Below are 13,491 nucleotides of genomic sequence, written 5' to 3'. Positions count from 1 at the left end.
CATTTCATTTTTGACACCTTTGGAAGCTATTCATATATTTCACACCTGTTCTTGCTCTTCATGTTTTAAACAGCTATTCATGCTCCTCCTCTTTTTCTGACCGTTTCATGCTCCGCATGTATTTCACACCTTTTGAAGCTCTTCATATTTTTCACAGATTTTCAGGCTCTTCAGTTTTTCAACACCGCTTCATGCTCCTCCTATTTTTAGATCGGTTCATGCTCCTCATATTTTTGTCACTTTTTGAATCTCTTCATATATTTCACACCTTTTCAGGCTCTTCATATTTTTCAACACCAATTCATGCCCCTCCTATTTTCAGACAGTTTCATGTTCATCTCATTTTTGACAGCTTTTGAAGCTCTTCATATTTTTCACACCTTTTGAACCTCATCATATATTTCACACTCCTCAGGCTCTTCATGTTTTACAACACCACTTCATGCTCCTCCTATTTTTCAAACCGTTTCAGGATCATCTCATTTTTGACCCCTTTTGAAGCTCTTCATATTTTTCACACCTTTTGAACCTCATCATATATTTCACACTCCTCAGGCTCTTCATGTTTTTGAACACCGTTTCATGCTCCTCCTATTTTTCAGACCGTTTCTTGCTCCTCTTATTTTTGACACCTTTTGAAGCTCTTCATATTTTTCACACCTTTTCAGGCTTTTCATGTGTTTGAACACCGCTTCATGCTCCTCCTATTTTTCAGACCGTTTCATGCTCCTCATGTATTTCACACCTTTTGAAGCTCTTCATATTTTTCACACCTTTTCAGGCACTTCATGTTTTTGAACACCGTTTAATGCTCCTCCTCTTTTTCAGATCGTTTCATGCTCCTCATATATTTGGCACCATTTGAAGCTCTACATATTTTTCACACCTTTTCAGGTTCCTCATATTTTTCCACACCGCTTCATGCTCGTCCTGTTTTTCAGATCGTTTCATGCTCCTCCTGTATTTCACACCTTTGAAGCTCTTCACATTTTTCACACATTTTCAGCCTCTTTATATTTTTGAATAACGCTTCATGCTCCTCCTATTTTTCAGAACGTTTCATACTCCTCATTTATTTCACACCTTTTGAAGCTCTTCATATGTTTCACACCTTTTCAGGCTCTTCAAGTTTTTGAACACCATTTCATGCTGCTCCTATTTTTCAGACCGTTTCATGCTCCTCATATTTTTGACACCTTTTAAAGCTCTTCATATTTTTCACACCTTTCTTGCTCTTCATGATGTTCATCACCGTTTCATGCTCCTCCTATTTCTCAGACCGTTTAATGCTCCTAGTATTTTTGACACCTTTTGAAGCTCTTAATATTTTTCACACCTTTTCAGGCTCTTCATGTTTTTGAACACCGCTTCATGGTCCTCCTATTTTTCAGACCGTTTAGTGCTCCTCATATTTTTGACACCTTTTGAAGCTCTTCATATTTTTCACACCTTTTCAGGCTCTTCATGTTTTTGAACACCGCTTCATGCTCCTCCTATTCTTCAGACCGTTTCATGGTCCTCATGTATTTCACATCTTATGAAGCTCTTCATATATTTCACACATTTTCAGCCTCTCATGTTTTTGAACACAGCTTCTTGCTCCTCCTATTTTTCAGACCGTTTCATGCTCCTCATATTTTTCACACCTTTTGAAGCTCATCATATTTTTCACACATTTTCAGGCTCTTCATGTTTTTCAACACCGATTCATGCTCCTCCTATTTTTCTGACCGTTTCATGCACCTCATATTTTTGACAACTTTTGAAGCTCTTAATATATTTGACACCTTTTCAGGCTCTTCATGTTTTTCAAGACCACTTCATGCTTCTCCTTTTTTTCAGACCTTTTCATGCTACTCTCATTTTTGACACCGTTTGAGCTCTTCATATTTTTGACACCTTTTGAAGCTCTTCATATTTTTCACACCTTTTCAGCTCTTCATGTTTTTCAACACCGCTTCATGGTCCTCCTATTTTTCAGGCCGTTTCATGCTCTTCATAGTTTTGATACCTTTTGAAACTCTTCATATTTTTCACACCTTTTCATGCTCTTCAGGTTTTTCAAAATCGCTTCATATTCCTCCTATTTTTCAGACCGTTTCATGCTCCTTCTATTGTTGACACCTTTTGAAGCTCTTCATATATTTCACCCCTTTTCAGGATCTTCAGGTTTTTCAACACCGCTTCATGCTCCTCCTACTTTTCAGACCGTTTCATGCTCCTCCTATTTTTCAGACCGTTTCATGCTCCTCATAGTTTTGACAGCTTTTGAACCTCTTCATATTTTTCACACCTTTTCAGGATCTTCATGTTTTTCAACACCGTTTCATGCTCCTCCTATTTTTCAGACCGTTTCATGCTCCTCATATTTTTCACACCTTTTGAATCTCTTCATATATTTCACACTTTTTCATTTTCTTCATGTTTTTGAACAACGCTTCATGCTCCTCCTAATTTTCAGACCTTTTCATGCTCTTCCTATTTTTCAGACCGTTTCATACTCCTCATATTTTTGACACCTTTTGAAGCTCTTCATATATTTCACACTTTTTCAGGCTCTTCATGTTTTTCAACACCACTTGATGCTCCTCCTGTTTTTTAGACCGTTTCATGCTCATCTCATTTATGACACATTTTGAAACTCTTAATATTTTTCACACCTTTTCAGGCTCTTCATGTTTTTGAACACCGTTTCAGGCTCTTCATGTTTTTGAACACCGTTTCATGCTGCTCCTATTTTTCAGACAGTTTCAAGCTCATCATATTTTTGACATCTTTTGAAGCTCTTCATATTTTTCACACCTTTTCTGGTTCTTCATGTTTTTCAACACCGCTTCATGCTCCTCCTATTTTTCAGACCGATTCATGCCCCTCTTGTATTTCACACCTTTTGAAGCTCTTCATATATTTCACACCTTTTCAGGCTCGTCATGTTTTTGAACACCGCTTCATGCTCCTCATATTTTTTAGACCATTTAATGCTCCTCATCTATTTCACAGCTTTTGAAGCTCTTCATATTTTTCACACCTTTTCAGGCTCTTGATGTTTTTCAACACCGCTTCATTCTCCTCCTATTTTTCGGACCTTTTCATGCTCCTCATATTTTTGACACCTTTTGAATCTCTTCATATTTTTCACACCTTTTCAGGCTCTTCAATTTTTTCAACAATGTTACAATGCTCCTCCTATTTTTCAGACCGTTTCATGCTCCTCATAATTTTGACAGCTTTTGAAGCTCCTCATGTTTTTGGCACTTTTTGAAGCTCTTCATATTTTTCACACCTTTTGAAGCTCTTTCCATTTTTCACACCTTTTGAAGCTCTTCATATTTTTCACAGATTTTCAGGCTCTTCATATTTTTCACACCTTTTGAAGCTCTTCATATTTTTCACAGATTTTCAGGCTCTTCATGTTTTTGAATACCGTTTCATGCTCCTCCTATTTTTCAGACCGTTTCATGCTCCTCATATTTTTGACACCTTTTGAAACTCTTCATATTTTTCACACAATTTCAGGCTCTTCTTGTTTTTGAACACTGCTTCATGCTCCTCCTCTTTTTCAGACCGTTTCATGCTCCGCATGTATTTCACACCTTTTGAAGCTCTTCATATTTTTCACAGATTTTCAGGCTCTTCAGTTTTTCAACACCGCTTCATGCTCCTCCTATTTTTAGATCGGTTCATGCTCCTCATTTTTTGTCACTTTTTGAATCTCTTCATATATTTCACACCTTTTCAGGCTCTTCATATTTTTCAACACCACTTCATGCCCCTTCTATTTTCAGACAATTTCATGTTCATCTCATTTTTGACAGCTTTTGAAACTCTTCATATTGTTCACACCTTTTGAACCTCATCATATATTTCACACTCCTCAGGCTCTTCATGTTTTACAACACCACTTCATGCTCCTCCTATTTTTCAAACCGTTTCAGGATCATCTCATTTTTGACCCCTTTTGAAGCTCTTCATATTTTTCACACCTTTTGAAGCTCTTCGTATATTTCACAGCTTTTCAGGCTCTTCATGTTTTTGAACACCGTTTCATGCTCCTCCTATTTTTCAGACCGTTTCTTGCTCCTCTTATTTTTGACACCTTTTGAAGCTCTTCATATTTTTCACACCTTTTCAGGCTTTTCATGTGTTTGAACACCGCTTCATGCTCCTCCTATTTTTCAGACCGTTTCATGCTCCTCATGTATTTCACACCTTTTGAAGCTCTTCATATTTTTCACACCTTTTCAGGCACTTCATGTTTTTGAACACCGTTTAATGCTCCTCCTCTTTTTCAGATCGTTTCATGCTCCTCATATATTTGGCACCATTTGAAGCTCTACATATTTTTCACACCTTTTCAGGTTCCTCATAATTTTCCACACCGCTTCATCCTCGTCCTATTTTTCAGATCGTTTCATGCTCCTCCTGTATTTCACACCTTTGAAGCTCTTCACATTTTTCACACATTTTCAGGCTCTTTATATTTTTGAATAACGCTTCTTGCTCCTCCTATTTTTCAGAACGTTTCATGCTCCTCATTTATTTCACACCTTTTGCACCTCTTCATATGTTTCACACCTTTTCAGGCTCTTCAAGTTTTTGAACACCATTTCATGCTGCTCCTATTATTCAGACCGTTTCATGTTCCTCATATTTTTGACACCTTTAGAAGCTCTTCAAATTTTTCACACCTTTCTTGCTCTTCATGATGTTCAACATCGCCTCATGCTCCTCCTATTTTTCAGACCGTTTCATGCTCCTCATATTTTTGACACCTTTTAAAGCTCTTCATATTTTTCACACCTTTCTTGCTCTTCATGATATTCATCACCGTTTCATGCTCCTCCTATTTCTCAGACCGTTTAATGCTCCTAGTATTTTTGACACCTTTTGAAGCTCTTAATATTTTTCACACCTTTTCAGGCTCTTCATGTTTTTCAACACCGCTTCATGGTCCTCCTATTTTTCAGAACGTTTAGTGCTCCTCATATTTTTGACACCTTTTGAAGCTCTTCATTTTTTTCACACCTTTTCAGGCTCTTCATGTTTTTGAACACCGCTTCATGCTCCTCCTATTGTTCAGACCGTTTCATGATCCTCATGTATTTCACATCTTTTGAAGCTCTTCATATATTTCACACATTTTCAGCCTCTCATGTTTTTGAACACAGCTTCTTGCTCCTCCTATTTTTCAGACCGTTTCATGCTCCTCATATTTTTCACACCTTTTGAAGCTCATCATATTTTTCACACATTTTCAGGCTCTTCATGTTTTTCAACACCAATTCATGCTCCTCCTATTTTTCTGACCGTTTCATGCACCTCATATTTTTGACAACTTTTGAAGCTCTTAATATATTTGACACCTTTTCAGGCTCTTCATGTTTTTCAAGACCACTTCATGCTTCTCCTTTTTTTCAGACCTTTTCATGCTACTCTCATTTTTGACACCGTTTGAGCTCTTCATATTTTTGACACCTTTTGAAGCTCTTCATATTTTTCACACCTTTTCAGCTCTTCATGTTTTTCAACACCGCTTCATGGTCCTCCTATTTTTCAGGCCGTTTCATGCTCTTCATAGTTTTGATACCTTTTGAAACTCTTAATATTTTTCACACCTTTTCATGCTCTTCAGGTTTTTCAAAACCGCTTCATATTCCTCCTATTTTTCAGACCGTTTCATGCTCCTCCTATTGTTGACACCTTTTGAAGTCTTCATATATTTCACCCCTTTTCAGGCTCTTCAGGTTTTTCAACACCGCTTCATGCTCCTCCTACTTTTCAGACCGTTTCATGCTCCTCCTATTTTTCAGACCGTTTCATGCTCTTCATAGTTTTGACACCTTTTGAAGCTCTTCATATTTTTCACACCTTTTCAGGATCTTCATGTTTTTCAACACCGTTTCATGCTCCTCCTATTTTTCAGACCGTTTCATGCTCCTCATATTTTTCACACCTTTTGAAGCTCTTCATATATTTCACACTTTTTCATTTTCTTCATGTTTTTGAACAACGCTTCATGCTCCTCCTATTTTTCAGACCTTTTCATGCTCTTCCTATTTTTCAGACCGTTTCATACTCCTCATATTTTTGACTCCTTTTGAAGCTCTTCATATATTTCACACTTTTTCAGGCTCTTCATGTTTTTCAACACCACTTGATGCTCCTCCTGTTTTTTAGACCGTTTCATGCTCATCTCATTTATGACACATTTTGAAACTCTTCATATTTTTCACACCTTGTGAAGCTCTTCATATTTTTCACACCTTTTCAGGCTCTTCATGTTTTTGAACACCGTTTCATGCTGCTCCTATTTTTCAGACAGTTTCAAGCTCCTCATATTTTTGACATCTTTTGAAGCTCTTCATATTTTTCACACCTTTTCTGGTTCTTCATGTTTTTCAACACCGCTTCATGCTCCTCCTATTTTTCAGACCGATTCATGCTCCTCTTGTATTTCACACCTTTTGAAGCTCTTCATATATTTCACACCTTTTCAGGCTCGTCATGTTTTTGAACACCGCTTCATGCTCCTCATATTTTTTAGACCATTTAATGCTCCTCATCTATTTCACAGCTTTTGAAGCTCTTCATATTTTTCACAAATTTTCAGGCTCTTGATATTTTTCAACACCGCTTCATTCTCCTCCTATTTTTCAGATCTTTTCATGCTCCTCATATTTTTGACACCTTTTGAAGCTCTTCATATTTTTCACACCTTTTGAAGCTCTTTCTATTTTTCACACCTTTTGAAGCTCTTCATATTTTTCACACCTTTTCAGGCTCTTCAATTTTTTCAACAATGTTACAATGTTCCTCCTATTTTTCAGACCGTTTCATGCTCCTCATAATTTTGACAGCTTTTGAAGCTCCTCATGTTTTTGACACTTTTTGAAGCTCTTCATATTTTTCACACCTTTTGAAGCTCTTTCTATTTTTCACACCTTTTGAAGCTCTTCATATTTTTCACAGATTTTCAGGCTCTTCATGTTTTTGAATACCGTTTCATGCTCCTCCTATTTTTCAGACCGTTTCATGCTCCTCATATTTTTGACACCTTTTGAAACTCTTCATATTTTTCACACAATTTCAGCCTCTTCATGTTTTTGAACACCGCTTCATGCTCCTCCTCTTTTTCAGACCGTTTCATGCTCCGCATGTATTTCACACCTTTTGAAGCTCTTCATATTTTTCCAGATTTTCAGGCTCTTCAGTTTTTCAACACCGCTTCATGCTCCTCCTATTTTTAGATCGGTTCATGCTCCTCCTATTTTTGTCACTTTTTGAATCTCTTCATATATTTCACACCTTTTCAGGCTCTTCATATTTTTCAACACCACTTCATGCCCCTCCTATTTTCAGACAGTTTCATGTTCATCTCATTTTTGACAGCTTTTGAAGCTCTTAATATTTTTCTCACCTTTTGAACCTCATCATATATTTCACACTCCTCAGGCTCTTCATGTTTTACAACACCACTTCATGCTCCTCCTATTTTTCAAGCCGTTTCAGGATCATCTCATTTTGACCCCTTTTGAAGCTCTTCATATTTTTCACACCTTTTGAAGCTCTTCATATTTTTCACACCTTTTCAGGCACTTCATGTTTTTGAACACCGTTTCATGCTCCTCCTATTTTTCAGACCGTTTCTTGCTCCTCTTATTTTTGACACCTTTTGAAGCTCTTCATATTTTTCACACCTTTTCAGGCTTTTCATGTGTTTGAACACCGCTTCATGCTCCTCCTATTTTTCAGACCGTTTCATGCTCCTCATGTATTTCACACCTTTTGAAGCTCTTCATATTTTTCACACCTTTTCAGGCACTTCATGTTTTTGAACACCGTTTAATGCTCCTCCTCTTTTTCAGACCGTTTCATGCTCGTCATATATTTGGCACCATTTGAAGCTCTACATATTTTTCACACCTTTTCAGGTTCCTCATATTTTTCCACACCGCTTCATGCTCGTCCTATATTTCAGATCGTTTCATGCTCCTCCTGTATTTCACACCTTTGAAGCTCTTCACATTTTTCACACATTTTCAGCCTCTTTATATTTTTGAATAACTCTTCATGCTCCTCCTATTTTTCAGAACGTTTCATGCTCCTCATTTATTTCACACCTTTTGAAGCTCTTCATATGTTTCACACCTTTTCAGGCTCTTCAAGTTTTTGAACACCATTTCATGCTGCTCCTATTTTTCAGACCATTTCATGCTCCTCATATTTTTGACACCTTTAGAAGCTCTTCATATTTTTCACACCTTTCTTGCTCTTCATGATGTTCAACATCGCCTCATGCTCCTCCTATTTTTCAGACCGTTTCATGCTCCTCATATTTTTGACACCTTTTGAAGCTCTTCATATTTTTCACACCTTTTCAGGCTCTTCATGTTTTTGAACACCGCTTCATGCTCCTCCTATTGTTCAGACCGTTTCATGATCCTCATGTATTTCACATCTTTTCAAGCTCTTCATATATTTCACACATTTTCAGCCTCTCATGTTTTTGAACACAGCTTCTTGCTCCTCCTATTTTTCAGACCGTTTCATGCTCCTCATATTTTTCACACCTTTTGAAGCTCATCATATTTTTCACACATTTTCAGGCTCTTCATGTTTTTCAACACCGATTCATGCTCCTCCTATTTTTCTGACCGTTTCATGCACCTCATATTTTTGACAACTTTTGAAGCTCTTAATATATTTGACACCTTTTCAGGCTCTTCATGTTTTTCAAGACCACTTCATGCTTCTCCTTTTTTTCAGACCTTTTCATGCTACTCTCATTTTTGACACCGTTTGAGCTCTTCATATTTTTGACATCTTTTGAAGCTCTTCATATTTTTCACACCTTTTCAGCTCTTCATGTTTTTCAACACCGCTTCATTGTCCTCCTATTTTTCAGACCGTTTCATGCTCCTCATGTATTTCACACTTTTTGAAGCTCTTCATATTTTTCACAACTTTTCAGGCTCTTCATGTTTTTGAACACCGTTTCATGCTCCTCCAATTTTTCAGACCGTTTCATGCTCCTCCTATTTTTCCGACCGTTTCATGCTCATCTCATTTTTTACACCTTTTGAAGCTCTTCATATTTTTCACACCTTTTGAAACTCTTCATATTTTTCACACGTTTTCAGCCTCTTCATGTTTTTCAACACCTATTCATGTTCCTCCTAATTTTCAGACCGTTTCATGCTTCTCATATATTTGACACGTTTTGAGGCTCTTCATATTTTTCACACCTTTCCAGGCTCTTCATGTTTTTGAACACCGTTTAAAGCTCCTCCTATTTTTCAGACCGTTTCATGCTCCTCATATTTTTGAAACCTTTTGAAGCTCTTCAGATTTTTCACAACTTTTCAGGCTCGTCATGTTTTTCAACACCACTTCTTGCTCCTCCTATTTTTCAGACCGTTTCATGCTCATCTCATTTTTGACACCTTTTGAAGCTCTTCATATTTTTCACACATTTTCACGCTCTTCATGTTTTTCAACACCGCTTCATGCTCTTCGTATTTTTCAGACCGTTTCATGCTCCTCATATATTTGACACGGTTTGAGGATCTTCATAATTTTCACACCATTCCAGGCTCTTCATGTTTTGAACACCGCTTCATGCTCCTCCTATTTTTGAGACCGTTTCATGCTCCTATATTTTTGACCCTTTTGAAGCTCTTTATATTTTTCACTCCTTTTCAGGCTCTTCAAGTTTTTGAATACCGCTTCATGCTCCTCCTATTTTTCAGACTGTTTCATGCTCCTCTCATTTTTCACACCTTTTGAAGCTCTTCATATTTTTCACACCTTTTCATGTTCGTCATGTTTTTGAGCACAGCTTCATGCTCCTCCTATTTTTCAGACTGTTTCATGTTCCTCTCCTTTTTCACACCTTTTGAAGCTCTTCATATTTTTCACAACTTTTCAGGTTCTTCATGATTTTCAACACCGTTTCATGCTCCTCCTATTTTTCAGACCGTTTAATGCTCCTCATATTTTTGACACCTTTTGAAGCTCCTTCTATATTTCACACCTTTTAAGGCTCTTCATGTTTTTCAACACCTTTTCATGCTCCTCCTATTTTTCAGACAGTTTCATGCTCCTCCTATTTTTCAAACCGTTTCATGCTCCTCATATACTTGATAGCCTTTGAAGCTCTTCATATTTTTCAAACCTTTCAGGCTCTTCATGTTTTTGGACACCGTTTCATGCTCCTCCTATTTTTCAGACCATTTCATGCTCCTCTTATTTTTCAGACCGTTTCATTTTCCTCATATTTTTCACACCTTTTCAGGCTCTTCATGTTTTTCAACACCACTTCATGCTCCTCCTATTTTTCAGACCGTTTCAGGCTCCTCATATTTTGACAGGTTTTGAAGCTCCTCCTATTTTTCACACCCATTCAGGCTCTTCATGTTTTTCAACACCACTTCATGCTACTCCTATTTTTCAGACCGTTTCATGCTCCTCCAATTTTTCAGACCGTTTCATGCTCCTCCTATTTTTCAGACCGTTTCATGCTGATCTCATTTTTTACACCTTTTGAAACTCTTCATATTTTCACACCTTTTGAAACTCTTCATATTTTTCACACGTTTTCAGGCTCTTCATGTTTTTCAACACCGCTTCATGCTCCTCCTATTTTTCAGACCGTTTCATGCTCCTCATATATTTGACACGTTTTGAGGCTCTTCATATTTTTCACACCTTTCCAGGCTCTTCATGTTTTTTAACACCATTTCAAGCTCCTCCTATTTTTTAGTCCGTATCATGCTCCTCATATTTTTGACAATTTTTGAAGCTCTTCATATTTTTCACACCTTTTCAGGCTCTTCAAGTTTTTGAACACCGCTTCATGCTCCTCCTATTTTTCAGACCATTTCATGCTCCTCACATTTTTCACCCCTTTTGAAGCTCTTCATATTTTTCACACCTTTTCATGCTCTTCATATTTTTCACACCTTTTCAGGCTCTTCATGTTTTTGAACACCATTTCATGCTCTTCCTATTTTTCAGACCGTTTCATGCTCCTCATATTTTTGACACCTTTTGAAGCTCTTCATATTTTTCACACCTTTTCAGGCTCTTCATGTTTTTCAACACCACTTCATGTTCCTCCTATTTTTCAGACCATTTCATGCTCATCTCATTTTTGACACCTTTTGAAGCTCTTCATATTTTTCACACCTTTTGAAGCTCTTCATATTTTTCACACATTTTCAGGCTCTTCATGTTTTTCAACACCGCTTCATGGTCCTCCTATTATTCAGACCGTTTCATGCTCATCTCATTTTTGTCACGTTTTGAAGCTCTTCATATTTTTCAAACCTTTTGAAGCTCTTCATATTTTTCACACATTTTCAGGCTCTTCAAGTTTTTCAACACCGCTGCATGATCCTCCTATTTTTCAGACCGTTTCATGCTCATCTCATTTTTGACACCTTTTGAAGCTATTCATATTTTTCACACCTTCTCAGGCTCTTCCTGTTTTTCAACACCGCTTCATGCTCCTCCAATTTCTCATACCGTTTCATGCTCCTCATATTATTGAAATCTTTTGAAGCTCTTAATATTTTTCACACCTTTTCAGGCTCTTCATGTTTTGAACACTGCTTCATGCACCTCCTATTTTTCACACCGTTTCATGCTCCTCATAATTTTGACACCTTTTGAAGCTCCTCCTATTTTTCACACGTTTTCAGCTCTTCATGTTTTTGAACACTGCTTCATGCTCCTCATATATTTCAGACCGTTTCATGATCTTCATGTATTTCACACCTTTTGAACCACTTCATATTTTTCACACATTTTCAATGTCTTCATGTTTTTGAACATCGTTTCATGTTGCTCCTATATTTCAGACCGTTTCATGCTCCTCATATTTTTGACACCTTTTGAAGCTCTTCATATTTGTCACACCTTTTCAGGCTCTTCATGTTTTTGAACACCGCTTTATCCTCCTCCTATTGTTCAGACCGTTCCATGCTCTTCATATTTTTCAAAAGTTTTGAAGCTCTTCATATTTTTCACACCTTTTCAGGCTCTTCATGGTTTTAAACACCGCTTCATGCTCTTCCTATTTTTCAGACCGTTTCATGCTCCTCATATTTTTCACACATCTTGAAGCTCTTTATATTTGTCACACCTTTTCAGGCTCTTCATGTTTTTTAACACCGCTTCATGCTCCTCCTATTTTTGAGATCGTTTCATGCTCCTCATATTTTTCACACCTTTTGAAGCTCTTCATATTTTTCGCACCTTCTCAGGCGCTTCATGTATTTGAGCACAGATTCATGCTCCTCCTATTTTTCAGACCGTTTCATACTCCTCATAATTTTGACACCTTTTGAAGCTCTTCATATTTTCCACACCTTTTCATGCTCTTCATGTTTTTCACACCGTTTCATGCTCCTCCTATTTTTCAGACCGTTACATGCTCCTCATATTTTTCACACGTTTTGAAGCTCTTTATATTTGTCACACCTTTTCAGGCTCTTCTTGTTTTTGAACACCGCTTCATGCTCCTCCTATATTTCAGACCGTTTCATGCTCCTCCTATTTTTCAGACTGTTGCATGCACGTCTTAATATGGACACCTTTTGAAGCTTTTCATATTTTTCACACCTTTTCAGGCTCTTCATGTTTTTCAACACTGCTTCATGCTCATCCTATTTTTCAGACCGTTTCATGCTCCTCATGTATTTCACACATTTTGAAGCTCTTCATATTTTCCATACCTTTTCAGGCTCTTCATGTTTTTCAAAACCGCTTCATGCTCCTCCTATTTTTCAGACCGTTTCATGCTCCTCATATTTTTCACACCTTTTGATGCTCTTCATATATTTCAGAACTTTTCAGGCTCTTTATGTTTTTGAACACCACTTCATGCTCCTCGTATGTTTCAGACCGTTTCATGCACCTCATATGTTTTGACACGTTTAGGGGCTCTCATATTTTTCACACCATTCCAGGCTCTTCATATTTTTGAACACCGTTTCATGCTCTTCCTATTTTTCAGACCTTTTCAGGCTCCTCATATTTTTCACACCTTTTGAAACTCTTCATGTTTTTCACATCTTGCTTCACGCTCCTCCTATTTTTGAGACGGTTTCATGCTCCTCATAATTTTGACAACTTTTGGAGCTCTTCATATTTTTCTCACCTTTTCAGGCTCTCCATGTTTTTCAACACCGTTTCATGCTCCTCCTATTTTTCAGACCTTTTCATGCTCCTCATATTTTTGAAAATTTTGAAGTTCTTCATATTTTTCACACATTTTCAGGGTTTTCATATTATTGAACACTGCTTCATGCTCCTCCTATTTTTCAACGGTTTCATGCTCCTCATAGTTTTCACACCTTTTGAAGCTCTTCATATTTTTTCACAGCTTTTCAGGATCTTCATGTTTTTCAACACCGCTTCATGCTCCTCCTATTTTTCAGACCGTCTCATGCTCCTCATATTTTTCACACCTTTTGAAGCTCTTCATAT

Source organism: Dama dama, unplaced genomic scaffold, assembly GCF_033118175.1.
Source record: "Dama dama isolate Ldn47 unplaced genomic scaffold, ASM3311817v1 ptg000094l, whole genome shotgun sequence".
Lineage (NCBI taxonomy): Eukaryota > Metazoa > Chordata > Mammalia > Artiodactyla > Cervidae > Dama > Dama dama.
Note: the sequence above shows the minus strand (reverse complement) of the source record.